This window comes from Palaemon carinicauda, chromosome 36 (assembly GCF_036898095.1).
Source record: "Palaemon carinicauda isolate YSFRI2023 chromosome 36, ASM3689809v2, whole genome shotgun sequence".
NCBI lineage: Eukaryota > Metazoa > Arthropoda > Malacostraca > Decapoda > Palaemonidae > Palaemon > Palaemon carinicauda.
Window position 1 is genome coordinate 18,004,299 of NC_090760.1, and position 23,372 is coordinate 18,027,670.

The 23,372-nt window shown below is 47.6% G+C and overlaps 1 pseudogene; it reads right to left on the reverse strand.

The window, feature by feature from the left end:
• Positions 1–23,372, reverse strand: part of LOC137628504 (protein bicaudal C homolog 1-B-like) — a 72,676-nt pseudogene that overhangs the window by 8,920 nt on the left and 40,384 nt on the right.

The following is a 23,372-nucleotide window of genomic DNA, read 5'->3' on the forward strand; positions in this document are numbered from 1 at the left end:
CCAGGGGCTCGAACAGGGAAAATAGCTGTGAGGAAAGGGAAGAAGGAAAAATAAAATATTTTAAGAGCAACAATATCAAAATAAATATAAATTTATAAGCTACAGAAACTTTAACAAAACAAGAGAACTTTAACCCAAGGCAGTGGAAGACCATGGTACAGAGGCTATGGCACTACCCAAGGTTAGAGAACAATGGTTTGATTTTGGAGTGTCATCCTAGAAGAGCTGCTTACCATAGCTAAAGAGACAATGAATAGTTAATAAGGTAGTTGGTTAACATACTGGAATGGACACTGTATAGTTAATATGGTAGTTGGTTAACATACTGTAAGGGACACTGAATAGTTAACAAGACACTGTAGTTGGTTAAGGTTAACATAGTGGAAGGGACAAAGAATAGTTAATAAAGTAGTTGGTTAACGTACTGGAATGGACACTGAAAAGTTAAAAAGGTACTGTAGTTGGTTAAGGTTAACACAGGATAAGGTTAACATAGTGGAAGGGACACTGAATAGCTAAAAAGGTAGTTGGTTAACCTACTGGAATGGACACAATAGTTGATAAGGTAATTGGGGTAACGTACTGAATTGGAAACTGAATAGTTTCAAGATAGTTGGTTAACGTAATGGAATGGACACCGAATAGTTATTAAGGTAGTTGGTTAACATACTAGAATGGACACAATAGTTAATAAGATAGTTGGTTAACATACTGGAATGGACACAGAATAGTTGATAAGGTAGTTGGGTTAACGTACTGGAATGGACACTTAATAGTCAATAAGGCAGTTGGTTAACATACTGTAATGGACACTGAATAGTTAATAAGGTAGTTGGTTTACGTACTGGAATGGACACTCAATAGTTAATAAGGTAGTTGGTTAACGTACTGGAAATGACACTGAATATAAGGTAATTGGTTAACATACTAGAATGGACAGTGAATTGTTAATAAGGTAGTTGAATAACGATAGGTGGAACGAGAGGAAACCTCTGCTTATTCCTATCACATAACAGATACTTCTAACCCTTCCATCTTTTAAAATATAGAGAATTAATCACTAGTTTCCTAAAACCCATCTATATGGTTCTTTTGTTCCCGTAAAATGTAATTCTTCCTGGTTCTACACATAAACAAGGCTTTTATAACCTTAGCCAGTAATGGCTTATAAGGAACCTGGTATTAAAAGCCAGGAGGAAAACCAATTTCCCTAACGGGGATGGCCCCGCCAGTGTCAAACAAAGCACATCAAGAAAAATGTTTGGTAAGGGATCAACCCATTCTTCCCCTTTACCAGGAGGGAGGAATTGCTTAATGCCTGATTAAGTCTACAAAAAATGTAACTTGCCAGTATCAGATGTCCAAACAGCAGGTAATGCCTGTGGACTCCTCTTGAGAGAGGAGGACAAGAAAGAGGTAGAAGAGCCAGTCATTCTGCTTCTCTTAAAGAATTAGAGGGGATGCGTACAAAGTACCGTAAGGGAACTTCGAGTGCTACACTGTACATCTATCGAGAAGCCAAGGTGATTCAACATCTTTAGATCCACCTTTGGCTCAAAGTAATATGACAAGGCTAAGATTGCGAGTTCTTACACAAGATGGTAAGAGGTGCACAATGACCAAAATTTCATCTCAACAAGACAAGAAATTAATGAACAATTGGTAATAAACATCAACAGTCATTGATTCTGATTGGAATTAGATTAATTAATAGTAATTGAAAACACATTTCAAACTGTATGCATCTTTAAAATATAGTAAGACAGCTTCTGGAGTTAAAAATGTAGCTACCATCATCAAACACATCTATTACGAGAATGATAGTGAAGCCGTAACTCCCATCCTCACCACAAACTTCAGAGAGGTATCATTCTCAGAGATCCCCAAGGCTAGGGCATTCAAATGGTAAATGTCCATTAATATTGAGCTTCCACTATATAAGCTCATCTACGGTTTAAATGTGGGAGGCAAAATTAACTAATAAAATATCACACTTTTCTAGACACTCAAGGAATATTTTTCCATGAAGTAAGACTTATTAATGCCTTGGACAACCTAGAGAAATGAACTTGGGTTTGACGGGATGTATCTCTTTCTTTTATTATTTATGCTTATGAAAACTTTACAAAATACACTATACAAGATTATACAGTACAGTATACCAAATGGAAAGAACATTTATTGCCTTTGCCAAAATCAAAGATTTTGCAAAGTATGTATTCCCCCCAGTCATGTGTCTTAGTTTATTCATTTGTTTTTTTGTTGGTTTGCGAGTAACTTTACACGAAAACTACCGTACCAATTTTGACATAACTTAGTCTGTAACATTTTGGATAAAGTAAATCAAAAGTCCAAGTACGCAGCTGTATTTTAAAAATAATCGCAAAGTCAAGTACAATGGCAAATATTTTGTGGGTTTATTTTTTATGAACATTAGACAAAAACTACTGAACCAATTTCTACAAAACTTAGTGGACAATGTGGGGTACGACAAAAGAACAAATCCATTAATTTTGAAGAAAATCCATAAAAGTACAAGTACGCAGTAGAGTTAAGAGTAAACTAAGAAGGCTTGGCCTGGTCAAGGCCTACTCACTACCGAGTGCGCCTCTAGTTCATTTATGCGATAGTAAATGTTGTAACAACCAAGAAGAATTGAATAAAAAACAGAAAAAAAGAGCCTTGAGATTCAAATCATTTGGTGAGGGGTTGGTTCTCAAAAAGGGTTAATAACACTTATAAGGTACAGTCCATCCTATGTGTAAAATATCTATTAGCAAACCTACCAATATACTGCTCAAGCTGAATGTCAGTTAGTATAGATGATATATCCCTTTGATTGGGAAGTCCTGTTACTTTGTAGGGGCGAGGTAAAACGCAGTCGAAGAAGTTGCTTGCAGACATACTAATAAGCGGCCTCTGCAGAGCCAGACTCTCGTCACTGCTGCCGATGTTTCCACTGATCTGCTATAACAAAACGAAAGTTCAATGTTTGCACTGATCTGCTGAAACAAAACATTTTCAATGTTTGCACTGGTCTGCTAAAACAAAACAAACGTTCAATGTTTTCACTGATCTTCTAAATCAAAGTACAGTTCAATATTTGCAGTGATCTTCTAAAACAAAAGTTCAATGCTTACACTGATCTGCTAAAACAAAACAAACGTTCAATGTTTGCACTGATCTGCTAAAACAAAACAGTTCAATGTTTGCACTGATCTGCTAAAACAAAACAGTTCAATGTCTGCACTGATCTGCTAAAACAAAACAGTTCAATGTTTGCACTGATCTGCTAAAACAAAACAACAGTTCAATGTTTGCACTGATCTGCTAAAACAAAACAACAGTTCAATGTTTGCACTGATCTGCTAAAACAAAACAACAGTTCAATGTTTGCACTGATCTGCTAAAACAAAACAACAGTTCAATGTTTGCACTGATCTGCTTAAAAAAAAAAAACAACAGTTCAATGTTTGCACTGATCTGCTTAAAAAAAAAAAAACAACAGTTCAATGTTTGCACTGATCTGCTTAAAAAAAAAAAAAAACAACAGTTCAATGTTTGCACTGATCTGCTAAAACAAAACAGTTCAATGTTTGCACTGATCTGCTAAAACAAAGTTAAAACATGTGATGCAACGTTCAATGACATTAAAATATTAATAAATTCCCTTAACTAACTATTGACCTGTAAAATGTTATTTTGATTATAAAATAAATTTTTGAATATACTTACCCGGTGATTATATAGCTGCAACTCTGTTGCTCACAGACAACTCTACGGAAAAACTCGCCAGCGATCGCTACACAGGTTGCGGGTGTGCCCAACAGCGCCATCTGTCGACCAGATACCCAGCTCTCAATGTAAACAAAGACTCAATTTTCTCCTCGTCCCACTGCGTCTCTATTGGGGAGGAAGGGAGGGTCATTTAATTTATAATCACCGGGTAAGTATATTCAAAAATTTATTTTATAATCAAAATAACATTTTTCAATATTTAACTTAGCCGGTGATTATATAGCTGATTCACACCCAGGATGGTGGGTAGAGACCAGTAATATATGTTTACACTTTTATGAGCTAAGAGTTTTTATTTCATTTTAGAAGTTATCAAAATAACAAAAACAAAATAAATAGGTACCTGGTAAGGAAGTCGACTTGAACAATTACTCTGCCTTTTAAGTACGTCTTCCTTACGGAGCCTTGCGATCCTCTTAGGATGCTGATCGACCCCTAGGATCTGAAGTATCAAGGGTTGCAACCCATACAACAGGACCTCATCAAACCCCTAATCTAGGCGCTCTCAAGAAATGACTTTGACCACCCGCCAAATCAACCAGGATGCGAAAGGCTTCTTAGCCTTCCGGACAACCCATAAAAAAACAACATTTCAAGAGACAGATTAAAAGGATAAGGAATTAGGGAATTGTAGTGGTTGAGCCCTCACCCACTACTGCACTCGCTGCTACGAATGGTCCCAGTGTGTAGCAGTTCTTGTAAAGAGACTGGACATCTTTCAAGTAAAATGACGCGAACACTGACTTGCTTCTCCAATAGGTTGCGTCCATTATACTTTGCAGAGATATATTTTGCTTAAAGGCCACGGAAGTTGTTACAGCTCTAACTTCGTGCGTCTTCACCTTAAGCAAAGTTCGGTCTTCCTCACTCAGATGTGAATGAGCTTCTCGTATTAACAATCTGATAAAGTCTGACCAAGCATTCTTTGACATAGGCAAGGATGGTTTCTTAACTGAATACCATAAAGCTTCAGATTGGCCTTGTAAAGGTTTAGTACGCTTTAAATAGAACTTAAGAGCTCTAACAAGACATAAGACTCTTTCTAGTTCATTGCCTACGATCTCCGATAAGCTGGGGATATCGAAAGATTTAGGCCAAGGCCGAGAAGGCAGCTCATTTTTGGCTAGAAAACCAAGTTGTAGCGAACAAGTGGCTTTTTCTGACGAAAATCCGATGTTCTTGCTGAAGGCATGAATCTCACCGACTCTTTTAGCCGAGGCTAAGCATACCAGGAAAAGAGTCTTAAAAGTGAGATCTTTCAGAGAGGCTGATTGTAACGGCTCCAACCTGTCTGACATGAAGAATCTTAGTACAACGTCTAAATTCCATCCAGGGGTAGCCAAACGACGCTCCTTGGTGGTCTCAAAAGACTTAAGGAGGTCTTGCAGATCTTTATGTTTGGAAAGATCTAAGCCTCTATGCCGGAAGACCGATGCCAACATGCTTCTGTAGCCCTTGATAGTGGGAGCTGAAAGGGATCGTCCTTTTCTCAGGTATAAGAGAAAAACAGCTATTTGAGCTACAGAGGTACTGGTCGAGGATACAGAAACTGACTTGCACCAGTCTCGGAAGACTTCCCACTTCGATTGGTAGACTCTAATGGAAGACGCTCTCCTTGCTCTAGCAATCGCACTGGCTGCTTCCTTCGAAAAGCCTCTAGCTCTCGAGAGTCTTTCGATAGTCTGAAGGCAGTCAGACGAAGAGCGTGGAGGCTTTGGAGTACCTTCTTTACGTGTGGCTGACGTAGAAGGTCTACCCTTAGAGGAAGACTACTGGGAACGTCTACTAACCATCGAAGTGTCTCGGTGAACCATTCTCTCGCGGGCCAGAGGGAAGCAACTAACGTCAACCTTGTCCCTTCGTGAGAGGCGAACTTCTGCAGTACCTTGTTGACAATCTTGAACGGTGGGAATGCGTAGAGATCCAGATGTGACCAATCTAGGAGGAAAGCATCTATATGTATTGCTGCTGGGTCCTGGACTGGAGAGCAATAGATTGGAAGCCTCTTGGTCAGCGAGGTTGCAAAGAGATCTATGGATGGTTTTACCCCAAGTGGCCCAAAGTCTCTTGCACACATCCTTGTGGAGGGTCCATTCGGTTGGAATTACTTGCCCTTTCCGACTGAGACAATCTGCTATGACGTTCAAGTCGCCTTGGATGAACCTCGTTACTAGGGAGATGTCTTGACCTTTTGACCAGATGAGCAGGTCCCTTGCGATCTCGTACAACGTCAGTGAGTGGGTACCTCCTTGTTTGGAGATGTACGCCAAGGCCGTGGTGATGTCCGAGTTAACTTCCACCACTTTGCCTCGAAGGAGAGACTTGAAGCTTTTCAAGGCCAGATGTACTGCCAACAGCTCCTTGCAGTTGATATGCATGCTCCTCTGACTCGAGTTCCACAGTCCTGAGCATTCCCGACCGTCTAGTGTCGCGCCCCAGCCCACGTCCGATGCGTCCGAGAAGAGAACGTGGTTGGGAGTCTGAACAGCCAGGGGAAGACCCTCTCTTAGGTTGATATTGTCCTTCCACCAAGTCAGACAAGACTTTATCTTTTCGGAAACCGGGATCGAGACCGCTTCTAGCGTCTTGTCCTTTTTCCAGTGAAAAGCTAGATGGTATTGAAGAGGACGGAGGTGTAGTCTTCCTAGTGACACAAATTGTACCACGGATGACAGCGTCCCTACCAGACTCATCCACAGCCTGACTGAGCAGCGTTCCTTCTTCAGCATCTTCTGGATGGATAGCAGGGCTTGATCTATTCTGGGGGCTGATCGTCTTGTTGTTCAGCAACGTCCTCATCAGAGGGTTCCTCATCCGAAAACTGATGAGGAAACGGCAACGGAGTGGGCAACGTCTGGCTCGCTGAGTCCGGTCGCACTGGTGCATGCGTGACGGAGCCGGACGCAACATCATGGAACTGCTGCACAGTCTGTGAACTGTCAACAACCATGGGTGCGCGAGGAAGCACAGCGTCAACCCGAGACTGTCTAGACCGTCTGGGTTGTGCAGTCAACACCCTACCGGGTTGCTGAGGTTGACGCACTGCGTCAAAACAAGTCACCTCTGCTGGTTGTTGAACGTCCTGAACGTCAACAACCACCTCCGAGCGTCGCTTAACGTCAACGTGCGGCTGGCAACCCACACTGGGTCGCATCGGTGGAGGAACCACCTCAACTGGCAGACGCGAGTAGGTTACCTCAGCGTCAACAGGGCGCACATCCGACCGGTTGGAAGGTTGTTGGCCAGAAGGTTCGGTAGCAACCTTCTCCGCATTAAAGTCCTCTATCAAGGACGCAAGCTTGGACTGCATGTCTTGCAGCAAAGCCCATTTAGGGTCTACGGGAGCAGGTGCGGCAACAGACGGGGTTAGCGACTGAGGAGGTACCGCTTACCATCCCTGAAAGCCTTGTTATGCATGACATAATTGTACAGCAAAACTTCAAAGGCTCGAAAACAGCTGTGAAGTTGACCTGTAAAAAACTTGGAGCGTCTCCTGGTCAGGCGCCAGGGAGAGTCTACGAGAATTGAGAAGTCTATCTGGGCAGAGGCATGAACTCCCAAGCCGAGAACTTCTCTCGTGTCATATCAGACTCTCGCTCTATAAACCAGTTTAAAAGAAGGGAAAGCAAAGGCTGTATCCCCCAAACTCCTCCTGGTGAAAAACCAGTCGCCTAGCCAACGTAAAGCTCTCTAGAAGAGCGAGAGAGCACTAGCTTAAAAACAACGGCTTCGAAGTAGCTAGGCCTGGTGTAAGCTCTGACGTTTAGGCGAACGAGGAACAGCAGTTACAAAAAGATCCGGACAAAGATTCTTAAAAAAATCATCATGATTTAATTAAAGTCCATAGGGGGCTAAGCAGCTTTAGGCTCCTCTCCATCTGACAGAGTCCTCAAGGGAATATCAGTAGGAGGGGGAACAGCAACTTCCTCATCTACAGGAACCTTGTCCGATAAAAGCTGAGTCTCAAGCAAGGGAGAGACCTACCGTGGTGGCAATGCTTTACAAGCAGAGTCCACACTCACTGGTGCATTAGTAGCGGACCAGAACGCAACGTCATGTAACTGCTTGACAGTCTGTGAACTGTCAACAACTGAACTGTCAACCACAACAGGTGCGTGAGGACGCACAGCGTCCACTCGAGACTGCTTTGACTGCCTAGACTGAGCAGTCAAAACAACTCTAGAATGCGGAGGTTGACGCACAGCGTCAAAACAAGTCAACTCCGATTGTTAGTGAACGTCTTGAACGTCAACAGGAGCATCAGCAAGTGGCCTAACGTCCAAATGCGGCTGAAAAACCACACGAGACCGCATCGAGTGTGGTTCTAAACAACCTGACTGACGTGACTAAGCTACGCCAACGTCAACAGTAAGCACAAAGGAACGTTAGGTTGGCTGAAAGCCAGGATATCGATGAGATAAACGGCTAGACTCAACGGACTAATCGGCAGAATAGTCTTCCATAAGGGAGGCAAGCATATACTGCATGTCTTGCCATACAACCCATTAAGGATCAACGGAAATGGTTGTGGTAAGAGACGAGGGTAACGTCTGTGACCGCAACACTTTGCCAACAAAAAAAAGACTCTCGGAGTCTGTGTTACGCTTTTGTTAGGCGGCGAGCAGTTATCCGATGACTGCATAGGGTCAGGGCTGTCCTAATGGTTGTAACCAGGACGCTGGACCTGTCCTGAAAGGACTGACTTTCGCTTAAGGGCTTCGAAACCTTGTGACAGGTTTCTTATGCGAAAAGCCTTCGGATGACGAGGAGAAACAACGTCTCTCGTCTTATGGTAGGGGAGATCTTGGTAAGATACACCCGATACCATAGAGGGAAAACGTCTGTTCATTGATCAAGGCCTCTCGAACCCATAAGTCGTTTGACATTACTTCTCCCCTGGGCTTGGGAGCATGCAAGAGGTCCCGGACTAGGCTTTATCACTTCGATTTTCTGTTTTGCACTTATTTCACTGAAATTGAATACTTTTACTGATTTCTACCTGAAACACGCAATTCTACCCTTCATTAAAAGGTAGTAATTGCGAAATCAGTCGTATAATGCAAGCTCATTAATACCAGCAAAAAACAGAAAACATATTTTAAGATAAAAAAATCAGTGGCTGGGAAAGAGACTAAACACTAGATCATATAAACTACGTTTTCAATCTCTCACCGCACATAGCCTGGGGACGAGAATAAAAAACTAAAAAAGTTTTATCCTTCCTCCCCGTACAGCGACTAGGGACGAGAGTAACTCGAGAACAACGTTACCCGCTTGAACGGAACGTTTTCTCTCCTCTCTCTCCCTCCGTCTCTATCTCTCTCTCTCTTTTTCTCTTGATTTCGCACCTAAGAGAAGAGCCCAATTATATTTCGTCAAAAAAACATGTTATTTGACTAAAGGAAAAAACTGAAAGGTTTTTCAAATAAAAAGTTCCTTTAAAATAGAATTTAAAACATTTAAGCTAAGAAAGAATGAACAAAACGTCAGAATCGATTTACTCTTACTGCAAAGTGAAACCGTGATACACTCTCTCTCTCTATCGTAACGATAGAGCGCATGTTGAACGTCCTGAACGTCAACAACTGCGTAGCATAAATAAACTAAACGTTAGTTCATCTTTGAAAACAGTACGAAGACTATCAAAGAAATTCTTTCATAAAATATTACATCTAAAAAGTTTTAAATCCTTAGCTCTTTAAAAGCTAATTACGATATAAAGGGCTCAACGTTGATTAACTTCGGTTTCCAAGTTAGGACCGCCTACTCTCAGGAAAGGTCGCATATAAACAAAACATTAAAATTTATTTTTATATGTTTATAATAAATGGAAAGTTAATTGAAGAGGCCTAAGGGAAGGGTCGGCCATTTAAAAGTGAAAGAAAGTCCATACTCTCTTTGTCACCATAATTAAATCTATCCAAAACGAGTTCAAGATTTAAGATGAAGATAAAACACCTGCATAGCGAAAGCTCAAAACTAGAATATAGTACTTCACCAAATAGATGTGAAAAACTCCAGTTTAGCAACAGCGAGTAAAGTACGTCTTGTCGACACCTCGACAGAGAGAAAATCGAGTCTTTGTTTACATTGAGAGCTGGGTATCTGGTCGACAGATGGCGCTGTTGGGCACACCCGCAACCTGTGTAGCGATCGCTGGCGAGTTTTTCCGTAGAGTTGTCTGTCGAGCAACAGAGTTGCAGCTATATAATCACCGGCTAAGTTAAATATTGAAAAACATGATTTCTGAATCATATACCACTCATAATAAAACATATTTAAATTAAAGGAAAAAAGTAAATTTTCATAAAAACTTTAGCACATAAAAAAAGCTTACTTTCCAAATCAGACATTTAGTTATAAAAAGCAAATTGCCCCAAACTAGAGAGATAAGTAATTAAGCTGTAAAAAGTTGTAATCACATGATTTACTATATCTGGACTTCAAGAAAAACTAAATATCAAAAATTTTAAGCAATTTTTATTTTTCCTAACATACTTACCGAGAACTACTTTCTTAGGAGTTACCTGTAACCTCTCTCTACCGACCAGAGTTTTGTGTAGGGTACCCTCTATCCCGCTTTCTATGGAGGCCTACCCCCGGCATTAAAGAATGTGCCCCGAGGGTAGGCTTATCGCTAGGTCGATGTCCGCCCGGGTCAACACCACCAGTAAGTTCTATTGAAGTAGCACAATACTTGCAAGGGAAGAGAGGCACTCGGGGAAGGAAGGGAGGGCCATTACCCGAAAGTAGTTCTCGGTAAGTATGTTAGGAAAAATAAAAATTACTTAAAATTTTTGATTTGTTCCAACACGAATACTTACCTCGAACTACTTTCTTAGGAGACTTACACTTTAGGAGGCGGTTGTGCTATTCTGACCTACAGACCCGGTAAGCGGAGGCCAAGAGGCCCAGGAATAACAGTACCAACTAGAAAACGGACGAGAGGGTAACTACACAAAGAGCTCACGTTAAGTGTCTAAGTACTCACCCTTTGAAAAAACTTCTTCTGATGTTGCATCCAGTAGCGTAGTCGTGAAGAACGTGTTATCCAATGGTACTCCCCGATGAGGCTAGGGAGCAACTGGGTGGGATGGAAGGAAACGCACCTGTGTCTCCCGGTTGCTATCCGTGATTGAGCCTGGGGCTTTTACCGTTACACCACTTGGAGGGCGGAGATGACTGTTCCAATGGAGAACCCGTCTAAGGACTTCTTCGAGTAGTCCTTGAGGTAATGGGCAGTAAAGGTCGACTGGTTCGACCAAGTGCCTGCCCGAAGGAACTGACCCACTGCCATGTTTTTCTCAAAGGCTAAGGACGTGCTCAGGCCTCTGATGTCATGAAGTCTGGGGGTGCCTGGCACGGCCAGGCCTTCTTCCTTGTAGGCTCTGGCAATAACTTGTCTCAACCAGAAGGAAATGGTGTTCTTGGACACTTGCTTTTTGGTAATACCCGTGGATACGAAGAGGCTCTTGATGCCTGGGCGGAGATGAGCCGTTCTTTCAAGGTATTTTCTAGTGGTCCGTACAGGGCATAATTTCAAATCCTCCGAATTACCCGTCCTAGGGATGGCTGGTATTGAGAAACCCTCGAACTTCGGATCCCAGACTGCCGGGTTCTGGGTCTTCGCCACAAGGAAGGAACGAACTTGAAGGATACTCCTTTCCATCCCTTCGAATGAGAAACGTCATATGACAGACCATGGATCTCACCCACCCTCTTAGCGGACGCCAAGGCCAGCAAGAAGACGGCCTTGAGAGTGAGATCCCTGTCCACGATATCTTTCAAAGGTTCAAAGGGGGGGCCACACATCTTCAGGACCTTAGCTAAGTCCCACTGGGGCACCCTACTCGCCTGTGGGGGGCAGGACTGCTCGAAGCTCTTGAAAAGCATCGCTATGTGCCTAGAGGCCCCCAGGTCGATGCCCTTCAGGAGGAAGACTTGGCCTAAGGCGGCCCGAACACCTTTTATGGCTGGGATTGACATTCCCATCTTGTCTTTGAGAAACACCAGAAAAATCTGCTATGTCTGGGACAGAGGCCTTAAGAGGTTTAATGTGCCTCTCAGAGCACCACTTCGTGAAGGAGGCCCACTTAGCCTGGTAGACCGCGGCTGAAGACTTTCTCAGGTATAGCGACATTCTCTTAGCAGTGGATGAAGAATATCCTTCTTTCTTCAGGAGTCGCTCGATAGTCTCCAGGCATGAAGACGTAGGGAGAGTGGGTTGTCGTGGAGCCTGAGAAAATGAGGTTGATGCAGAAGGTCTGACCTGTCGGGCAGAGGCCACGGGGGTTGACTCGCCAGGTCTTTTAGGTCTGCGAACCACTCTCTCTCCGGCCACCAGGGCGCTACCAAAGTCATCTTTAGGTTTCGGGCTGTCCTTACCCTGTTGAGCACCTGCCTTATCAACGTGAAAGGGGGAAAAGCTTACACGTCTAGATTGTCCCACTTGTGCTGAAAGGCGACTTCCAAGGCTGCCTTCGGGTCTGGTACAGGAGAACAATATACGGGGAGTTGGGCGTTGAGTTTTGTTGCAAAAGAGGTCCATCACCGGGGAACCCCAACGTTGGATGATGAGCTTGGCTACTTCTGGGAGGAGGGACCATTCTGTCCCTACTATCTGGCCCACTCTGCTGAGACCGTCGGCCAGCACGTTTTTCTTCCCGGGAATGAACCTTGCTAACAACACCACTTGGTTCTCTTCCGCCCAATCTAGAATTTTTATGGTGAGATCGCACAACTCCTTCGACTTCAAGCCTCCTACCGTGGCGTTGTCGCACATCAACGCCACGGTGTTTCCCTTTAGAAGATCTGCGAAGTGTAGGCAAGCCTTCTGGACTGTCTTCAACTCCAGGAAATTGATGTGGAGTTCCTTTTCTCCGTCCAACCAGGTCCCTCGTGCTGTTTCGTCGAGGAGATGGGCTCCCCATCCTTGGTTGAAGGCGTCTGTGAACAGTAGTAACTCCCCGGGGGGTTCGCTCGCGAAGGGCATCCCCTTGAGTGAGTTCGACCGGCAATGCCACCATTCCAGGGAGGGCCTCGTGTTTGGTAGAACTGGGATTAGGACTTGTTGCTAGTCCAGTTGGCACCAGAGGTTCTTCAGGTTCCATTGTACGGCTCTGAGCCTTACCCTTCCTTGGGGAACTAGTTTCTCCAATGAGACCAGGTGACCTATCAGTCTCTGCCAGTCTTTTGCTCTCCTGGGACGCCCCGATAGGAACGGCCGAATGATTTTCATGAGGTTGTTCATTCTGTCTCCCGAAGGGAAGGCTTTTCCCAGAATGGTATCTAACGTCATTCCCAAGTAGGTCATTCTGGTGGATGGGGATAGGTTTGATTTTTCCGGGTTGGTCACAATGCCCAGATCCTTGCAAAACTGGAGGAGTTTCATCCCTTGTTCCTCCAAGAGGTCCTTCAAGGAGGAAAGAAGCAACCAGTCGTCCAGGTATCGGATGAGGCGAATGCCTCGTTCGTGAGCCCACACTGAGACAGTCGTGAAGACTCTCGTGAACACCTGGGGCGCTGTTGACAATCCGAAGCAAAGGGTCTTGAATTGCAGGATCTGGGAACCCCATTTCACCCGGAGAAACTTTCGACTCGAGGGGTGGACCGGAATTTGGAAGTAGGCGTCCTTGAGGTCTATGGTCATCATGTAATCTTTCTCCCTTAAGGACAGTAGGACTGACTTCGGAGTGTCCATTTTGAAGTCTGTCTTCTTGATGAACTTGTTGAGAGCCGACAGATCTATAACCGGCCTCCACCCCCCCGTCACTTTTTCTACCAGGAACAGGCGACTGTAGAAACCCGGGCCTGGAAGAAGAATTTCTTCCATGGCGCCCTTCTCTAACATGGAGGACACCTCCTCTTGAAGGGAGGTCTTCTTCAACGGGTCTTTGGGAGCCAGCCATTCCGCCCGGCTGGCCGGGATTAGAGGGGTGGTTCTGCTAAGAACGGTAGTCTGTAGCCCTCCTTCAGTACGGACACTGTCCAAGGCTCCGCTCCGTGAGCCTTCCATGCTTGCCAATGTAGTCTGAGGCATCCCCCAACCCGAGGCTTGGGCGGGGATAGGGGGCCTCCCACTCTATCTCCTTCTGGAGGAGCGGCCTGAACGGCCTCTCCTAGAGGCAGAATAACCTATTCTGAAGGAGCTTGAGGATGCTGGAGCCCCCCTACGGGTGGGCTGAGGCGCTGAGGACCAGGAGGAAGAGGGAGCCTCTCTCCTCGTCGTGCTGGGAGAGGCCTGGGCCGTCGCGGTACTATCTGAGACGGACCTCTTGAAGGGAGGTCTCCTAGAAGGCGCAGGCCTGGGGGTGTTCGAATCTTTCCGCTTCGAGACCTTCTCCATAATGGTCTCAGTTCTTTTAGGGAAACAAGGAGTCACCCCACAAGGGCAGGCTCCCTGTCTGGGACCTTCTGGGACACCTTATCCAGGACGGTGTCTCTTTTGCGGAGTACCCAATTCGCTGTCAAGGCGAGCGACTGGTACGTTAAGAATTTTAAGGTTTTACCCCCGGAGGTAATAAGTTCCCTCAGGAGGTTCTGCTGGTCAGGGTCCGCAGGGTCGAACGAGGCTTGCACTCCTACTAAGGTGGAAGCCCACCAGTCCAGCCAAGAGGAGACGTTCACCAGACCCCTCGACATTTCTTCCAACATGGAGGCCTCCGATGGAGAAAAACAAACTGGGGCCGAAGAGGCTCTATCTTCTGAGACGCCCTGACTCACGATGTCAAGGGAAGGTTCCACTTTACAGGGGCCTGGACGACGCCCCTCTGGCACATATACTTTGCCCCGAGTCTTGAGGCCCTGGAGCAATTTTGAGGAACTCTGGGTTTTGGGGGCCTCGGCATTACTAGCCACCACTTTGTCCACATACTCTTGCCCTAGGACCAGATCTCGGGCTAGAGGAAGCGCTAGAGTGGTCTTAGGTTGGGTAGGGGTCTGCATTTTCCGTAAAAGGCTGGACCTCCAGTAGTCTTCGTCAGTAGCTGCAGGTTCCTCAATCTTATGGTGCCTCCTGATAAGGCCAATCACCCTCCTATAGGCCGAGTCCTCCGTTGGGGACCCCTCCCTCCCGTCAGCCGAGGTCTCGGCTTGAGACCGGGGAGCTGGGGCGCCGGGCACACCGACCGGACGTCTAGTTCTTGGAGCCAGGGGCGCCGTCCTACCGAGGTACTGGACTTCATCGGCGGGGGCGCCCGCACCAGGGGTAGGGGTTAATGCAGGCATCGCCGACTCAGCGAGGACTCGCGTCCGCTCAAGGGCTCTGGGTGACGAGGACGCGGTTCCCGTGGGCTGACCCGACAGCGGGAACCGTTCCTTCCGACCCGAATGCCGCACCAGCTGGGCTGGTTCGGCCAGGCTGCCCGAAAAGAAGCGCTCCCCCCCCCGGCCGGGGTGAACCGGAGGCTTCGAGGACTTATGCCTACCTGTAGAGTCCTTCCTACGGCCTGATCCCGAGGAGCCGGGTCACCGGGCACTCCCCACCAGGCGCCGGGCGCTTTGGTCCTGGAATACCAGGCACTCCCTTGCGGTGGTACCGGTCTTCCCCGGCGGGAGCCTCCGCACCAGGTTCGGGGGTCAGAACCGGCATCGCCGTGCCGTCGAGGACTACCGTTCGTGTATTCTCTCTGGGGGACGAGGACGCAGATCCCCGTGGGCTGACCCGACGGAAGGAACCGTTCCTTTAAGTCCGAGGGCCGAACCAGCTGTGCTGATTCGGCCAGGCTGCCTGTAAGGAAGCACAGTTCCCCCCGCTGGCGGGGTGAACCGGAAGCTTCGCGGCCTTACGCCTGCCTGAAGAGGCCTTCTCGCATTTCTCCCTGCGAGGGTTATATCTGCGTCTGGAGGATGGTCTTCGTGGCGAGAAATCCCTGGACTGCCGGTCCGGGGAACGCTGCAATACAGACTTGGGAGGCTCCTTCTCGGCGACGTCCTCGGCTGCAGAAGTGACTGAAAAATACGCCAAAGAGACTGGAGAAGAATTAGGGACATTTTTCCCCCACATGGGGTCATCAGAGGAGACGTGGCCTGCTTGCACCAGGACTCGTGGCTGTAGGAGAACATAAGCTGCCCCTACACGACGAACACAAGAGGATAAGGGGAGGAAGGATGATTTATTGTTAAATTGTTCTCTTCGGCTATTAATTCCTTGAAGGGAATCAAGGAATACACTGGGTAAGCACAAGGGTGGAAGGTGAACACACAGGAACACCCGGGAACAGTACACAGGAAACACAAGTTACCAAGCGGGGAACACGTGGGACACACAGAACGCACACAAAGGATCGACAGAGAACGAGGGCGACGTTCTCTGGTGGTGTTGACCCGGGCGGACATCGATCTAGCGATAAGCCTACCCTCGGGGCACATTCTTTAATGCCGGGGGTAGGCCTCCATAGAAAGCGGGATAGAGGGTACCCTACACAAAACTCTGGTCGGTAGAGAGGAGGTTACAGGTAACTCCTAAGAAAGTAGTTCGAGGTAAGTATTCGTGTTGGAACAAACCACTGTTATAAACCAGCTGAACTCGGTTGAGTCCCTTGTTAGGCTGGGAGGAACGTAGAGAGTAGAGGTCCCCTTTTTGTTTTTGTTTCTTTGTTGATGTCGGCTACCCCCCAAAATTGGGGGAAGTGCCTTGGTATATGTATGTATGTATACTGATTAAACTTTGTGTAAGGAATACAAACTGATACTTCACAAGTTATTGCAACGCTAATAAATAAAAAACAAAGACAATGTATAAGTTAATTTCTTTCAAACTAATAAAAATAAATAAATAGAGCTCTTTCTATCCACTGCGAGACATAGGTCTTGGACATGTCTATTAATTTCTAGGGTTTTGAAAATTTTCATCACCACGCTGGCCAGTGCAGAATGCTGATGGTAGGAAATTTTCCTCTGATCGCTTACAGCAAGCTAAACTAGTATGGGTTACTAGTGCAGCTTTGCTGATTATGGCAATACACATACTCTTTCACCTCATTAACCCTTTTACCCCCAGGCTATTTGGAAATTTCCAACCCTTAACCCCCAAGGGTTATTTTTTTTTCAAGAACATTTTGCAGTATATTTTTTTTAAATTGCTTTAACAGCCTTAATTTTCGTCATAGAGAGGTCAGGTTGGTCTCATTATCTTGGAAAATGCCTGAAATGCCTGAAGTTTCTCAATAAATTATCAAAAATATGCAAAAAAAAAAAAATTTAAATAGCATTTTTTTGCAAGGACGTACCGGTACGTCCATGGGGGTAAAGGGATGAGTTTTGTGTACCAGTACGTCTTTTGGGGGTAAAAGGGTTAAAGGTGTCCCCATTCAGGTTGGGATAGATAAAAAAATCAATTTATTCCCTCTGCTTAAACTACTGTAGAATTTAGTTACCTTACATAACTAACCTGTGTTAAATGAGGGGAATAAGGAATATTTGAGAGTGGTACTTGACATGATGGAAAATTTGACGGATCTCCTTCCGTTGGCTGCCATCCTTCACGGCTTTCCAGTTCTCCATGCTGTTTACACAAAAAATAAAAAATAAAATGAAGAAATTGATAAGACAAAATTTGTTCAGCTAAAATGGCAGTTTAATACTAGTAAATAAAACTAAGCAATGTCAAACCTTGAGAAATTTATACAAATTCTGATTTTTAAAAGGTGATGATTTGAACAATTTGACATTCCTAGAAAATCGATTGCTAAGGAACTAATACACTTGTAGTCCATCCTACTTATCCCTGGATTTTCCTATACATAGTTGAACATTTGCTCAAAAAATTAGCGGGAGTCAAGTTAAATGTATCTAATGTTTTTTTAATTGACATCTTTAGCAAGCTTTACTTGAAATAATACACAATTTTACCTTATAGACAGTACGTAGACAAATAGCTTAAATAAATACTATCATGATTCTAATCTTGAATTACATATCTTTTTTTTTTAAATGAAACAATTCACATTTTATAAAAGAGAGAGAGAGAGAGAGAGAGAGAGAGAGAGAGAGAGAGAGAGAGAGAGAGAGAGAGAGAGTGTGTGTGTGTGTGTGTGTGTTTTACAGTAGTGTTAATATTAATATGCCCACCTCTCTCTCTCTCTTAAGTACTGTATACTTTATATTGCTGTTATATGAACATGGTACTGTCCAGTATAATGATAATTAATAATGAGTAAATCATTATTAATCTTTAAACACCCACAAAGAAAAAATCAAAATTATAACGCTTCAAATTATAACCAAACCCAATTACATAAAATAATTAACAGTGAGTAATATATATAAAAAAAAATTATCTCTAGTTCATTAATTCCATTTTGAAAATTTCAAGTTCAAATACCCTTTAACTTTCCCGTTTCTTCATACTTGATAAAGTTTAATCTTCAAAAAAATAAAATCCCTTTTGCCTGTGAAAATGACAAATTCGTAGATGATTTGTATTTTTCCTAACTATACAAACCTTAGCTATTTACATGGGGTAATTACTTTGGCGTAGCTGAACAATGAGCCATAAAAGTTTTAACGAGGGTTTCCTACCCCACCGCTAGTTAGCGCCGAAAAGTTCTTCTTCAAGGCCAGGGACGTAGCCACGCCCCTGACGTCATGTGCCCTAAGGCGACGTGACGGAGGAGGGTCAGGATTCAAGGCCAGATGAATTACCTTGCGAATCCAGGCCGAGATGGTATTCCTGGTGACCCTCCTCTTCATCTCCCAGGTGCTCACGAACAAGGCTCGCACCTGGGGGCGGACTGCAGCTGTTCTTTAAGATACAACCTCAGACTCCAGACTGGGCACAGTAGGAGATGGTCTGGGTCATCTGTTACAGAACGGAGACTCGAAACCTGGAAGGAGTCGAACCTTGGGAGATGTCGTACGAGAGACCATGAAGTTCACTGACTCGCTTGGCCAAGGCCAAAGCTAGCAGGAACACCGTCTTCCAGGTAAGGTGGCGATCAGAAGCCTGGCGTAATGGTTCGTAGGGAGGTCTCTTAAGAGACCTGAGAACTTGAACCACGTTCCAAGGAGGAGGTCTCACTTCCGACTGAGGGCAGGTAAGTTCGTATCTCCGTATGAGGAGAGACAGTTCCAGCGAGGAGGAGATGTCCATTCCTTTGAGCCTGAAGGCAAGACTTAAGGCTGAGCGATAGCCTTTCAATGCCGAGACTGAAAGGCGCATTTCTTCCCGCAGATAAACGAGGAACTCCGCTATTGCTGGTAAAGTGGCATCGAGGGGAGAGATACCCCTTTCACGGCACCAACCACAGAAAACTCGCCACTTCGCCTGGTAGACTCCTGCGGATGACTTGCGCAGGTGGCCAGACATCCTGTTCGCAACTTGCTGCGAAAATCCTCTCTCTGTGAGGAGATGCTAGATAGTCTCCAGGCGTGAAGTCGAAGCGAAGCTACGGCTTTGTGGTAGATGTTGGAGTGTGGTTGTTTGAGTAGCTCGCAACGTGGAGGGAGCTCCCTCGGGATCGCCGTGAGGAGCTGCAGAAGGTCCGGGAACCACTCTGCATGATGCCATAGCGGAGCTATCAAGGTCATCGACAGTTTGATCAAATGTTCTGGTCTTGTTGAGTACCCTCCTCATCAGACAGAACGGGGGAAAGGCGTACACATCGACGTTGTCCCACTATTGTTGGAAGGCATCCTGCCAGAGAGCCTTGGGGTCCGGGACTGGGGAGCAGTACAGCGGGAGCTTGGTGTTCAGCGCCGTAGCGAACAGATCCACCGTCAGGGAACCCCACAAAGTCAGGACTTTGTTGGCTATCTGAGGATCCAAAGACCACTCGGTACTCACTATCTGCGTCGCTCTGCTCAGACTGCCGGTCAGCACATTCCTTTTGCCTGGAATGAAGCGAGCCGCTAGTGAAATCGAGTGGACTTCGGACCATCTCTGGATCTCTACTGCAAGTCATCTCTGGATCTCTACTGCAAGATGGGATAGCTGTTCCGAAAAGGTACCTCCCTGATTGTTGATATAAGCCACGACTGTGGTGTTGTCGCTCATCACCACCACAGAGTGGCCCGCTAGGACTTAGTGGAACTTCTGATGTGCCAGGAACACGGCCTTCATTTCTAGCAGGTTTATATGAAGGTACTTTTCTGATTCTGACCACAGGCCTGAGGTCCTGTGGCTCAGAACGTGGGTGCCCCACCCTTTGTTTGATGCGTCCGAAAACAGCATCAAATCTGGGGAAGGGACAAGAAGATCCACTCCCTTTCGTAGATTCTCGTCTGCCACCCACCAACTGAGGTCAGCCCGTTCTGCAAGTCCCATCGGGATCAAGGTGTCCGGGGAGTCGTGTCCTTGACTCCACCGAGACTTGAGTCACCACTGGAGGGATCTCATTCTGAGGCGACTGTTGGGAACGAGACGGGTCAGGGAGGAGAGGTGGCCGAGGAGACGAAGCCACGATTGGGCTGGGAGTTCTTCTCAATTGAGGAAAGGTCTCGCAACCTTCCTCAGCCTTGCTATCCTTTCGTCTGATGGGAAGGCTTTGTGGAGATTGGTGTCTATGACCATGCCTAGATATACCAGTTTCTGAGAGGGCTGCAGGGAGGACTTCTCAAGATTTACCACGATCCCCAGATCCTGGCAAACTTCGAGGAGTCTGTCTCGGTGGCGAAGAAGGGTTGCCTCCGAGTCTGCTAGGATCAGCCAGTCGTCCAGATAACGAAGGAGACGGATGCCGATCCTGTGGGCCCACGAAGAGATGATGGTGAATACTCTGGTGAACACCTGAGGAGCTGTGGAGAGACCGAAACACAGCACCTTGAACTGGTAGATCTTGTTGTCTGGGCAAAATCGCAGGTACTTCCTTGAAGACGGATGGATTGGGATCTGGAAGTACATGTCCTTCAGGTCCAGTGTGCACATGAAGTCTCGTGGTCTCACTGCAAGTCTGACCGTGTCTGCCGTCTCCATGCTGAACGGAGTCTGCTTGACAAACCCGTTCAGGGTCGAGAGGTTGATGACTGGTCTCCAGCCTCCAGAAGCCTTTCTCACAAGAAAGAGTCGACTGCAGAAGCCTGGGGACCCGTCTACAACCTCCTGGAGAGCGTCCTTCTCCAACATGGTCTGGACTTCGGCCCGGAGGGCCTGCCCCTTTGCCGATCCCATGGCAAAAGAGCTCAATGACACTGGATTCGTTGTCAGGGGAGGTAGAGAGTCTGTGAACGGGACGCGATAACCTATAGAGATCACGGAGACCGTCCAGGCATCCGCCCCGAGTTGCTGCCACCTTGTCGTGCAACTCTGTAGGCATCCCCCACTGGTGGACATGCAGGGGGATTGCCAACTCTAGTGCTTCTGGCCTCGGCTGGTACCTCTAGGGTTTTTGCCTCCCCTGGAGGACTTCTTGCCCCTTCTGCTCTTGGCAGGAAAGGGCTTAGACACCTTGGGCTTCGCTGCGGTGGTCGTCTTCTTTGTGTCCTTAGCCGGACGGGGCTGCTGGACTGCTGGAGGTTTGTAGGGCCTCGATGTCAGGGCCCTGTGGATGAGAGAATCCTGGTTGGACTTCCTCCACCTCTCAGCAGTGAGCTCCACGTCCTTAGGCTCAAACAGGCTCTTACCGAGAACGGAAGAATGTCTGAGCCTGCTAGCCTCTGCACTGGGTACCTTATGATGGAACCTCTCGGCCACAGCGTCCCGACGCTTGAGGATCGTATTGGCCCACAAGCTCGAGACTTGGTGGGCCAAAAACTCAATGGTCCGTGTGCCCGAGAGAAGAAAGGTTTCCAGCGCTTTCCTGGTGCTTTCTTTGGAGAGGTCCTCGGACCGCACCAGGATGCCCAGAGACCCCAGCCAGATGTCGAGCCACGAAGTCGCTGGCATGGCGCACTTGGTGACCTTCTCCTGGCTCAGGATCTCAGTGGCTGAGAAGGACACGTGCCGGTTGGAGAGCCTCTCAAGAGGGACTCCCCCTGTGAGTTCTTCCACGGAGCAGACAAGACTCCTCGAGGATCTCGAAGCACCTCCTCTGATGGACTCAAGGAGGAGGGAGGATCTTATTACCGGCACTCGATCTGCTGGAGGAGGCAAGCTCAGAGAGCTGGCCCTCGACCTTGTCTCTGGCACTCTTCATCCCTTGAGACCAGGGCAAAGCTGCACTGGCCCTAGAGGGTTTCTGGGTGCCGTAGATGCGGTCCAGGACCGTGTCCTTCCCTTCACGAGGTGGGACCTCAGGGTCTGGGATCCCATTAAGGTTCCCCATGAGGGTCAGGACTTGCCAGAATGCGTGTTCTGACTCCTGGTGCTCTCCTCCCGAAGGACTTGTAGCGAAGTCTCCCGTCCCAAGTGGCTCTTCCTGGGGGGACACGTGGACATCCTCGACGGCTCTAGACAGTTCCTGCCTGATCCTCGCTGACGATTTGGGAATCCTCTTAGAGTCCTTAGGCTCCCTCCTGGGCGGGATACAGGACTCGAGTAGCAAAGGGGGCAGGCTCTTCTCCACCTCTGGACGAGAAGACCTCTCGGGGAGAGGCGGAGCCTCCCCCATTGGTGCGATGGGGGAGTGTTCCGGCTCGTCCGACTCTCCTGAGGAAGGGTAATCCTCCTCCGCAGGGGAGGGCGAGAAGGAGCCTTGCGCAAGGATCTGCGCGGAGACAGAATAGGCCTCGGAGGAGGATCCACGGGAGAGACTCCTCTCTTCCTCTTCAGGGGGGAGGAAGCTGCCGCTGGTTCGTGTCCCGAATCAGAGAGGGCGGGCTTAATAGCCTGCACAAGGGCTCTGACTAGGGTGCCGAACCAGGCCTGCTGTCTGACAGTCGCGCTGTCAGACACACCCTTCTGGAGGGAAGGGGATCGAGGAATCCCTAGGAGGAGTCAACAAACGAGGGTTCGCCTGCAGGGCTGAAAGAGAAGAGTCCCTAGACCTGTCCGGGAAGCGCCCCTCCTCCGGCGAGCGTGCTGGTCTGCACTTACGGGGAGGGGAACGCGACAACGAGGAGTCCGCCTGGCGGCGCTCGCACTGGGGCTCGTAAGCCGAGCCCTGGTCAGGGTCGCGCGTGAATGGTTGGCGCGATATTGGAAACTTGCGCAGGCGGGGGCGGGCGCGAGGGCGCGTAGGCGGGGATTCAGGAGCGAAAGCGCGGGCGCGTGGGTGCGCAGCAGATGGAGCGGGAGCGTGGTCGCTAGATCGCGTAGGCGATGGCGAGGGCGTATGGCGAGCAGGAGCTGGAGCAGGAGGCGGCCGAACACGCGGGGCGCGCGGCGACCTGGTGCGGCCCCAAAGGGCGCGAGATAACGGGGGCGCCTGAGCGCGTGTCCGGAAGAACCGGCCGAGGGCATGTTAGCGCTGGAGCAGGGTCGCGAGCGACCTGGATGGAACGTTGGCGCGGCGGTTGGCGCTGGTTGGATAAGACCGGCATACTCGCCTGTGGGCGCGTTGGTCGCGCCGGCGATCGTGGGCGCGCATGGCGCGTATCAGGATGCGGTCGCACCGGAGTGCGTTGTTGCGGCGGCCTCGCAGGGCGCGCCGTTGGATGATAACGCTCTGGTGTTTGCTGAAGGGCAACCTTAGTCGCCTTGAATACAGGAACGGGGCGTGTAGCGGGAACAGGGCGCGTTACTGGAGCGTCGTGCGCGG